The following is an 11,982-nucleotide window of genomic DNA, read 5'->3' on the forward strand; positions in this document are numbered from 1 at the left end:
CTTTATTTTTTTGATATTAAAGTCCAAATTGCCTGCAGTTTTTGACATTTTTACAATTTTTTCCGGTTAGCCGGTAATTAGGATTTTTTTTGTCAAAAAAATAAAGTTTATGGCTTGCTTGTCAAATCGTCAATTAGGAATTTACTGTTAAGGGTATATAAACTTAGGTACCCAAACCCATGATAATACGTCATTTTGTTTAATATATTCATTATAATGTTCTTAAACTTCAACCCTTGATTTGATTTACTTTCAAAATTTTCGAAATTTCATTATTATCTTCCTCTTACATCACATATTTTCTCCAAACACCTACTAAACTATATATATTATAGTTGAAAATTAAAATTATGTAAGAGGAATATCAATGTGAAATTGATAAAAATCTTGGAAGTAAATCAAGTTAGAAGTTGAATTATAAGAACATTAAACAATTACAATGTATATATATGATACAAAACGATGTAGTATAGTGAGTTTGAGTACCTAAACTTATATACCTTAAGGGTATATTCACTTTTCCCTATATAAATAAATATATATATATATATATATATATATATATATATATATATATATATATAGTAAATAATGTGAAAACGTAAAAACACTATTTTTATGTTATTATTCAGCAATGAATTTTGTATCAACAACTTTATATCATTATTTAGCAATGAATAAATGAATAATCATAGGTTAAAACTAAATTAAAATTTACTATAAAAATGCACATACATAAATTTATAATACAATAATAACATTCTAATGAATATATGAGAATAAACAGATGTTAATATTCACATTAGAATTCTTCAACAATACACATATACAACATTCATTACAGAACAATAACGTAAACATAGTTTTTTGCGTTCTCACATTATTTACTGTTTTTATTTGAACTTACTTTTCTCTCTCTCTCTCTCTATATATATATATATATATATATATATATATATATATATGTGTGTGTGTGTGTGTGTGTATGTCATGAGAAATTATTTCTACCAGATCTAATTTATGGTTGCTGAAAACGAATTTTTGGTGCAATGGAATGCTGAAGAACACAATTATGGTGGGGTCAGGCAGATTGTGTTAGAAGAGGCTCATAAGTCTCACTGTTTTATACAGCCAGGAGCCACTAAGATGTATCAGGATTTGAGATTGAACTACCGGTAGGTATGCAGTTTATTTTTTAATGTAAAAGAAGTACACTTCATAAAGCAGAGAACAATCTCATCCTATACAATACACTCGTTTGCACAATTGACAAATCAAATTGCTACTTTTTTTTCTTTTGCAAATAATAGCTAAAACTTCAAATCAAATAACCAAACATATCAATTTATAACAGTAAATTACACCAAAATCATTCACTGTTTCTTAATCTAAAAGAAGACATCAACGGATTTAATATATAAACATATGATTTGAAGTTCAAATACTTGGATTAAGTTAAAAAAAAAAAAACAAATCAATCTGCTTAATATTGCAACATACAGTGGAATCGTAGCCTTGCTTCTCCACAATTCATATACTTGGATTATGTTTGTACTGAAATCGAAATCAGAAAAAAAAAAGCAAAAAAAAACCCTAACCTGTTGAGTGGCGGTCGACTGGCAGCAGAAAAGACGAGCGTCGAGCGGCAGCGACGAGCGACGGCGGCGATAGGTGTGTGGCAACAAGCGACTACCGATTGGTTCTTCCGTTCTTGGCCGATGGAGACTGTAGAGCGAACTCGTGAGGGTGTGGCTGGCCGACTTTTTTTTTGTTTAGATCAGTTAGAAGCGGTGATAAGAGGTAAACTCAATGCCCCGTTTGGGGGGAGGACGGGAAGAGGTTTTTGAGCCGAACCTTTTAAAAAACAAACTGTTTAAAAGTGCTGCGCGCGTGTGTTGTGCCGTGCAGCACTAAGAGGTTAGAAGAGTTTTTTTTTTTTTTTAATTTTTATTTTTTAAAACAAACACAACCTATGCAGTAGCTAGTAGGTTTAAGAGAGAAGTAGAGAAATTATAACGAGAAGGATCAGTTCTTCAGTCGATTAAAGATTCTGATCCTTGATTTGGACAACGTGTTTTTCTAGATGACGATCAGCTTCTCAAGAAGATGCTTGCACACTCAAGATGACGCCTCCAAATGCCTTTGAATTGAACCTGGGTGTTTGGGAAATCTTTTAATTTTAAAATAGCTAAAAGTTAAAAAAAATAAAATAAAAAAATGTTTGGCATCTTTGCAAATAACTAAAAGTTAAAAAAGAAGTTTGGACATTTCAAAAAGTTTTTTTAAAATAATTTTTTACCAAGAACAAAAATAAGTTTTTATAAAGTCATGAATTTGTGATTTTTTATAACTTTTGAGTTTTAGCTTTTGAAAAGTTAAAAGATGAAACAAACATATTTTAAAACTATTTTTTGTAAAAAGCCAAAAAATCAAAAATAACTTTTATCAAAAAGAACCTTTTAGCATGAAAAGCAATCCCAAATGCTCCCTAAGCTTTGGGATAACCTGTATATGCAGAGTTAATTATTGAATGCAAATACAATCACCCATCAATTTTTTTAGAACTATGTATAAGTTTATAGCATGGTTGTCAAATCGCGATCCTGATCGTAGGATCGTACGATCCTACGATCCTAGGTATGAAAAACAATATGAATCGTGAATAGATCGTATTTAGGATAGGATCACAGGTAGGATCGTAAGATCGAAATCCGATCTGATCCTACCTTCCTTTTTTTTGCAAATGAAAATTATTTTTACCACTTTATGTCTTTTATCCTTTACCAATTTACCATTTATCATTTTGTATTGTGATTTATGACTAATATTTTGAAGTTTTTATAAATTTTGAACGAAAAATGAAATGTTTGAAATATTTTTCATATTTAAAAATTATAAATTAAAATTATATTTTATTTTGTGGGATCTTAACATCCCGATCCCGATCTTGCAAACCCAAAACTGATCCTATGTACGATCCCGATCTTGACAACCTTGGTTTATAGTTTAAAAAATCATATCATACTATATTACAAAAGAATCATTTTTTTCATCGTATTAATATAAACCTCTCAATTCTTTATATTTCCCTTTAATATACTTAAATTAATAACTTAAATATTTTTTTAGTTGTAAACATTATCATCTATGGAAGATTTTGTGACTTATCAATATGATATACTTAATTTGTTAACTTTAATATATTATTAAATAAATAACCTATATTAATATATCAAATAAACTTAAAAATTTAGTGTATATTTTACAACCTAAAGTAAAATATTAAATAATGTTTAAAAAAATTATATATATATATATATATATATATATATATATATATATATATATATATAGTTAACGGAAAAACATTAAATATAATAAATATAAAATAATATAAATTGAAGAATTGAATTAATTAAAAGGTATCTGAAAACTATATTTTATAATAACTAAAATTTAATTAAATTGTTTTTAAATTAATGTAGGGATATATACATTAAAGTCCGAATATTTTCATCGATTTTACAAGAAAGTCCTAAACTTTATTTTTTTGATATTAAAGTCCAAATTGCCTGCAGTTTTTGACATTTTTACAATTTTTTTTCCGGTTAACCGGTAATTAGGATTTTTTTTGTCAAAAAAATAAAGTTTATGACTTTCTTGTCAAATCGTCAATTAGGAATTTACTGTTAAAAAAATAAAGTTTAGGATATTCTTGTCAAATCGTTGAAAATATTGGGACTTTAGTGTACTTTTGTAACCGAAGAACTTTTAATTGCGACTTTTGTTGCAACACCACTGTTTTTATTATCATCATAATCTTTACCCTGACACAATCACGATCAGAATAAACATATGCAAAAGAGAAAGCAAGAAAGAGTAAAAAGACTTGTAAAATTTTCTTCTAGCTTCGCCGCCAAATCTTGAACTAAAAAGCGAGAACAGATTATACAAACACAAACAACACATGTCTAGTCAAAAATGTGTGAATGTGGAGAAAGGAAAGAAAGACAATTTCGTTTCTTTTTTTCGGTTTCATATGTCTCCTTTTTTGGGACAGCAAAAAGCCAACACAACCATGATTATTTCTTTCTTTCTTTCTTGATTATCTTGAAGCTCATCCTCTTCATCATAAACATCTCCATTTTTTTCAATGTCGGTTTGTTGAGATTAAAAAAACAATTTAACAAGAAGCAAACGTTAATAATTTCAATAGGATCTAGCTGACTAGACAAAGTTTCAATAACTTGTATGCTTAAAGAGTATCATACCATTAAATTTGTAACAAAAAAAAGGATATATACACTAAAGTCTCAATATTTTCAACGATTTGACAAGAAAGTCTTAAACTTTATTTTTTTGACAGTAAAGTCCTAATTGACGATTTGACAATAAAGTTATAAACTTTATTTTTTTGACAAAAAAAACCCTAATTACCGGCTAACCGGAAAAAAGGGTAAACGTGTTAAAAAATTGCCGGTAATTTGGATTTTACTGTCAAAAAATAAAGTTTAGGACTTTTTTTGTCAAATCGATGAAAATTTTGGGACTTTAATGTATATATCACATTAGTTTATAATAATAATAGTTAAAAATAATAGAAACTTAGAAATTAAATTATGGTAGATTACAAACAGTTGTTGATAATTTAAATAATCAACATGATGAAACTAAAGCATCCTCAATTTTTTTTTAATTAATAAATCATAACAATAGTAATTAAAATAGTTGACAAATATAACTAATGTTATACACACGTAAAACATGAGTAGAGACCATTAAATGATTTGATTTAATAAGCGTTATTTTACCTATTGTTCAAATTAATTATAATTTTATATAAACTAAATGAAATATTTATTATTTTATAATTTTACCTATTGTTCAAATTAATTATAATTTTATATAAATTAAATGAAATAATTATTATTTTATAGTTAATATAAATGATATAAATATTTTAATAACGTTACATTACCAAAAATTTTAATTTTATTTTGTACAACACGCGAATATTAGATAAGACCCTTCACATATTGATTTTTAATAATTTAGCTATGGAAAATTGACAGCACACATGTGGCAGGCTTGTGGTTGTGTTAAGATTGAATTGCATCTTTTTTGTATAATTGTAACCGCTTCAATCACCAATGATTTCGTTAAATTTGATTTTTTATATTTATGTTCAACTCCATTAACCCTTGCAAACTTGGATTAAATTTGGTGACATGGTTTGATTGTAATATATGTTGTTATATGGTATATAATATGTTCTTTTATCAAAGTCTTATACTACAAACTAGATGCGTTCCCCCACGCTGCGGGGGTTTAAAGGTGTTTCTTTTGTGTGCAACTATAGTACATCACGTTAATTGGTAACCACAATAAAATATATTGCTATTCTCTGCAATTCGCCCATTTGCAAACACAGTAAAAAAATGAATGTAAATTGGTATTTTGATGATCAAAATCACAGAAAACGAAACATTAAAATGAAAGTACATTGCTTTATTTTGTTTACTATATGCCAAAATCCACCACCTGTTGAAATTGCTGAAACAGTTATGCTGTAAGCATATGCTCCACTTTTTCTTTTAGCTGATATGTGTTATCCCATCCTGATGGAAGTCCTTCATCTTCATAATCTTTTTGTTCCATGTTTAAATCTGCAGTGCGACACATTAGTTTTTCCAAACTACGAAACATCTGAAACTTACCATGACAGATTATGGGGTCATAACTTTACTACAAAAAATGATGGAAAAATAAAGGATGTAAGGGGGTGTTTGAACTCAATTGGTTTACCCATAACCCGTCCGCCAAATCGGATCAAATAAAAATGGGGTTTTTAAATATCGACACCCTCCACTCTTTTTTAACAGTTTTTTGGTAGCACCTTGTAGTTCTTATTGTAGTTAATTTGTGGTTTTATTTATTATACAATCTTCAAATCCAAAACTTATGCAAGAAAATATTCAGTTTTCCTTCAGGTAGGGTTACCCGCGTAATAAAAAAATAAATGAAACTTCAACACAATAATTGGAGACGGAAAGATCAATAGAATAAGTAAAGAAAGAAAGAAAGTTACAATTGCATGTTCTGTGAAATTTTTCTGTAACATAACATGTATGAGTAAAAAGAGTCCTATTTTATCAAAAAAGATAGAAAACTATATGAAAGTGATTCCCTTTTATCTCGTGGACATTAAATTCGACAGTTGAGAGAATTTAAGGTGATAAGGTAGTGGAATGATCAAAGTAAAGTGATTTTGTAGGTGTTCTTTCAGGCGATGTACTAAAGTGTGTTACAGTTAATTACATAAGCAAACCTGTGAGTTACTTTCTCATATTTCATCACTCTACTACTCTATGTATGTGTACCTATGCAGAAAAAGCAAAAAATGCATTGTAATGAATTTGTTAGTTAGATAAGATACATAAAGAAATTATACAATAAAAAGTAGAAGCTACATCAGCAAATTATAAATACCTTGCTTACATAAGATACATCTTCCTGTAATCCACTAATGTTGCAGCCTGTTTTCACATTTGAAGCTTTTTGGTTAACCTGGGTGTCTACAATTCTATAACGGGGCATGGTAAGGGAAATTAAGTTAGTCAAGAAAGTTAAACGATGATGTGCTCCTAAATGGTATGATGAGCACATTCATAGGTTCTAAACAAAGCATTAAGGACCTATATAAATGAATGATTCATTAAAACAATTATATCCATCCATTATAGAACCGAACTTATAATGGGAAAATGTAGCTGCTATAGGTTTTAAGTTCCATAATATTTCCATTCTTAAGATATATTTATTAATGCATTACTATTATTGCATCGGGTCCTGAATGATTAAAATAAAAAGCCTTCAACTACATTGAGAAATTGCAGCTAACACTAAATGATCACAAAATACTAAATTACCCTTGGAACAAAATCTTTATTGATCTTTATTCTAAAATGGATAACATAGTGAAAAAGTGAAAGTCAACTCTTCCAGAAGTAACAATCTGAAGTGTCAACATAAAATGCATACAAACATTTGTACATGGTTAATAATTAGGAAATTAGCCCCCAAAAAAAAGTTTCCACATGATAAGTTGTTGCTTATTTATGCCAAATCCCAAGAACCACATGTCATGATTAAATCTTAAGGGCAAAATAGTCATTTAGTCTTATGTACACAATTTATTCAGTATAAGAATAAAAAGAAAGTAGGTCTTACTTGTAGAGTATTAACTTGATCTGCCTTCTTAAGAAGAACTCGAATCTTATCATCTTGACCACGTACAGACCAAATATGTAGAAGGAAATAAAATAAGACAGTTGACTCAAATAATAGAAATCGATAACCTTACCTTGAAGAAAACAAAAGAAGAACGGATGTTTTAAATGAAAAAACTACCCTTGATGAAAGGCATAGACAAAAGTAAAAGAAAAAGGAAGTCACTCAACCTAGTAGATATTTTAAAAGACAAAACTACCATTGATGAAAATCATAGACAAAATACATACCGCAATGTTCCAAAATAATAGTAGTATTCCTTCTTCCTTAATGATAAAATCATAAATAGTTAAAGAATATCTTAAAAAAGATGTCATTACCACCTGTTTCAAGGTCCGAGATAAATTTTTTTGCTTGGAACTACAACGAATATCTTAGGAAAAGTGAAAAGCCCGAAAAAAGCTGCAAAAGAAATCCCAAATTCAGCAACATTTCCATCAGAACAGAAGGATGTTGGTTCACGGCTATGAAAGGTACCTGTTTCGTCATCATCAATGTCTGAACCTTTATTATGAAGACTTAAAGCCTTTTTTTATGATTTCCTTGATGATTTTGAATGTAAGAAATCACAAAGCTAACCCAAATTGGACATTTTTCAAATGGTTATGAAGCTTCCACATTGTTGCCAAAACAAATAGCAGTGTTGTCATGTATCAGATGACACCCAGACCTGATTGAACCAAAACAAAAAGTAAAAGCTGAAGTGAGAATCAATTGCGGAGCTACAGGTTGGTAGAATCTCTAATTGAAGATAGAAATTTTGTATGAAAATACTTGTGAACGAAAATCAAACGGAAAACAATGTAAACGATTAACAAATAAAATTGTTAAATAAATTGTGAATTTAGAAGCCATGGTGCTGAAGATGCGAACATATTGTTAGATTCTGATACTGAAATTCGAAAGGGAACCAAGTCAGTTCAGAAATTGTAAGTAAATCAGGTTTTCATACCCATGGGGCTGTAAAACAAAAGATTGAAAATTGACCTTGTGGTTCCACTGTAGTTGATTGAACGACACAACTTTCCATCTACTAAATGTAGCATTTGGATCGATTATGGAACTTTTTTTTTGGAAATACAGGTTTCAAGAATCTCTAACTAAAGATAGAATCTGGAATCTTGAGATCGATTGTTCCAAGGGTGTGAAGGAACCAAATCAATTCAGAAATTGTAATGAAATTAACTTCAATTCCATTTCCGCACCTATAATTAAAGTCCGAAACAATAAATGGAATAAAACATTACCGTAACTGAACTGAAATCCAACAAAATTCTTCAGCGCTTCCAGTCAGAAAACCTTCAAACAAACGAAGGTAAAGGGTCGGTCGATCCGCCATGAGACCGGGTCCCGAAGCTTGAGAGCTTGTCGATCGAAGACCAAACGAACCTTAGGAGTAGATAGAAGGAGGGGCATGGTAGAAGGAGAAGAAAACAGTCGGTGATTTGAAGCAGTGGAAGCGGTAACAAATGAAGGCGGTGGATGCATCAATGGATCGATTTAAAGAAACCCCGGTGGGTACTTCGAAAAAGGGACACATACGGTGGAACTGTGTAAGACTTTTATTGGAGAAGCAAACGGTGGAGAATCAGAAGCGGACACGTACGCCTACTCAAGCAACGGTGAGGAAGCAAAAGAAACCCAACAACAATATAAATAATGACTTAAAATGACCCGATGCACAGAAGAGACAAAATTGTACGGACATGTATTAAAAGAAGGACCAATTTTGCTAAAACTGGTGGATGTTCATGTAGTAAGAACAGAGAAATTTAATATATTGTATAATAAGCTATATGATGTGATTCTAATACTAAAAGTATCGATGTACCATATTATGTATGTAGGTTATCACAAAGTGCTAATTAAGGGAGAGTTTGGAAATGGTATTTTTCTAGGATTTATTTTGATAATCCATAAATTATGTTTTTAATATTTATCCGTAACTTCATAGTTGTACAAAATCAAATTCTAGTTTGTGGAATCTATTTAAATCCTTATTATTATTTTTTTTACCAAAGTAATGTATTTTCAAAAGATATTTATTAAAATGATGTGGTTTTAAATATATTTAACATCTAGGTTAAATTTTATACCAAATCAAAATTAGACTCAACTTCCTTAGACCTGCTTATCACGTAAAGTTGCAAACTTTACGTGCATGCAAGGCTCCAATGACTCAAAAAGCCCAAACTATGCTTGAAATGAGGTTTTACACTTAGGGAGGGGATCAAACTTGCCAAAGCTAAGAACTTTATGGTCCTTCAATCCATAGAGAGTTCAGATCTGAAGTTACAACTTCAGATCTTAGCTCATACTCCAGGAAATGAATTTATAACCCAACCAAGAACCCTAATCTCCAACCAAGGAGGTCTAGAACAAAAATAGAAAGGATGATAACAGCTTGATACCGTCCCAAGAGATGACAACTGGAGTAGATTCGGATCTTCCCCAAGCTCCTTGCTTCAAACCACTTGCTTCACAAGCTCTTTTCACCAAAATCCTCTTCCAAGGCTTCAAACACACAATGAGCACACACACACACACACACACGTATTAGGGTTTGTTAAGAGTCTGCAAAGAGGCTGAAAGAGGTTTATGTTCCTTTAAATAGGGTGCACAACCCCGAGATTTAGGGTTTCAGCTGCCAGCTCCTACTCGCCGAGTCCCAATATGGACTCGTCGAGTAGGTTACTTAACCCGCGATCCTTCCCGCTGCTACTCGACGAGTAGATCAACCAACTCGTCGAGTAGGGCTTAACCCAAAACTCATATTTAGACAATACTTGGGAATCGATGCGTTACAACTCTCCCCCACTTGATCTAGACTTCGCCCTCGAAGTCCGCCGGAATAAACAATGTTGGGTAATGCTCGCGCATCTCTGCCTCCAGCTCCCATGTCCACTCAGATCCCTTCCGATGTTCCCACTGTACCTTTACCAAAGGTATTTCCTTGTTCCGCAAAATCTTCTTTTTCTTTTCTAAGATGGGTACAGGTCTTTCCACGTAGTTCAGGCTCTCATCGACCTGTATATCATCCAGTGATACTACCGCATCCTGGTCTGTGATGCACTTTTGTAACTGTGAAACATGGAATGTGTTATGAATCCGGCTGAGCTCTTCCGGAAGCTCAAGCCTATATGCCACCTTGCCAATCTTGGCAATGATCTTGAATGGCCCAATATATCGAGGGCCCAATTTTCCCCTCTTCCTGAAGCGGATCACACCCTTCCAGGGCGAGACCTTCAGAAGTACCATGTCACCTATCTGAAATTCCAACTCAGATCGGCGGTCGGTGTAACTTTTCTGCCGACTTTGAGCTGTCTGCAGTCTCTGCCTGATCTGCTGAATCTTCTCGGTAGTCTGCAAAACCACCTCCATCCGGCCCATTACCCTGTGACCCACCTCGCCCCAACAAACCGGGGTGCGGCACCTCCACTAGTACAACAGCTCGAATGGCAGGGCGCCAAGACTAGAATGATAGCTGTTGTTGTAGGCGAACTCAGCAAGCAGTAGGTGAGAATCCCAACTCCCACCGAAGTCGATGACATATGCCCTTAACATGTCCTCGAGGGTCTGAATAGTCTGCTTGCTCTGGTTGTCTGTCTGCGGGTGGAATGTTGTGTTGAAGTGCAATCGCGTGTCCAGCTCCTCATGAAACTTCTGCCAGAAACGAGAGGTAAACCTGACATCCCGATCTGAGACAATGGAAATGGGAATCCCATGGCGAGATACAATTTTGCGAACATACACTTCGGCTAACTTCTCGGCCGATGAACTCTCCCGTATGGCCAAGAAATGGGCACTCTTGGTCAATCGGTCCACGATGACCCAAATGACATCAAACCCCTTTGTCGTCCTTGGCCGTTTTGTGATAAAGTCCATCGTGATCTGTTCCTATTTCCACATGGGAATCTCTAGGGGCTACAGCTTTCCGTGTGGCCTCTGATGTTTGGCCTTGACCATCCTGCAGGTCAAGCACCTCTCGACGTACCAAGCGATCTCGCGCTTCATACCCGGCCACCAATAGTTCTAACTCAAATCCCGGTACATCTTGGTGGCCCCCGGGTGAATGTAGAAGTGCTACTTATGAGGCTCCTCCATAACCATCTGCCTAATCCCGCAAGACATCGCAACCCAAACCCGACTGTATCTAGTCAGTAATCCCCGACTGTCCTGCACGAACCTGGCATTTTCACCCTTGATCCTCTCCTGCTTCAAATTCTTCGGTCGCATGCCCTCCATCTGGGCATCTCTGATCAAGCTCACAAGCGGGGAATCCACAACTATTTTCATACATACTGCGGGGGTGGAAGACCCAGCCGACTTGCGGCTCAAAGCATCCGCTACCACATTTGCTTTACCAGGGTGGTAAAGGATCTCGCAATCGTAGTCCTTGAATACATCCAGCCACCTGCGTTGCCTCATGTTCAGGTTCGGCTGATCCATGATGTGTCTCAAGCTCTTGTGGTCCGTGTAAATGGTACAGCGGACCCCATAAAGGTAATGTCTCCATATCTTGAGAGCGAACACCACCGCCCCAGCTCCAAATCGTGCGTAGGGTATCGTGTCTCGTGTGGTTTCAGCTACCGCGATGCGTAGGCTATCACTCGTCCTCTCTGCATGAGGACCGCCCCTAACCTTGTGATGGATGCATCACAGAACACCACAAAATCCTCAACTCCCTTCGGG

The 11,982-nt window shown here is 33.7% G+C and overlaps 1 long non-coding RNA gene across 2 annotated transcripts; it reads right to left on the reverse strand.

The window, feature by feature from the left end:
• Nucleotides 1-5,368: 5,368 nt before the first annotated feature.
• Nucleotides 5,369-8,927, reverse strand: LOC145058647 (uncharacterized). 2 transcript variants are annotated; one of them, XR_013686448.1, is made up of 6 exons: nucleotides 8,538-8,927; nucleotides 7,768-7,960; nucleotides 7,231-7,692; nucleotides 6,490-6,583; nucleotides 6,329-6,380; nucleotides 5,369-5,666 (listed from the first exon to the last, which is right to left on the reverse strand). It is a non-coding gene; the product is annotated as an uncharacterized LOC145058647 (long non-coding RNA). The 2 variants fall into 2 exon arrangements; XR_013686447.1 differs by having other exon boundaries at nucleotides 5,369-6,380.
• Nucleotides 8,928-11,982: the final 3,055 nt, after the last annotated feature.

This window comes from Lactuca serriola, chromosome 6, assembly GCF_051521515.1.
Source record: "Lactuca serriola cultivar US96UC23 chromosome 6, Lser_US96UC23_V15, whole genome shotgun sequence".
In the NCBI taxonomy this organism is placed as follows: Eukaryota; Viridiplantae; Streptophyta; class Magnoliopsida; order Asterales; family Asteraceae; genus Lactuca; species Lactuca serriola.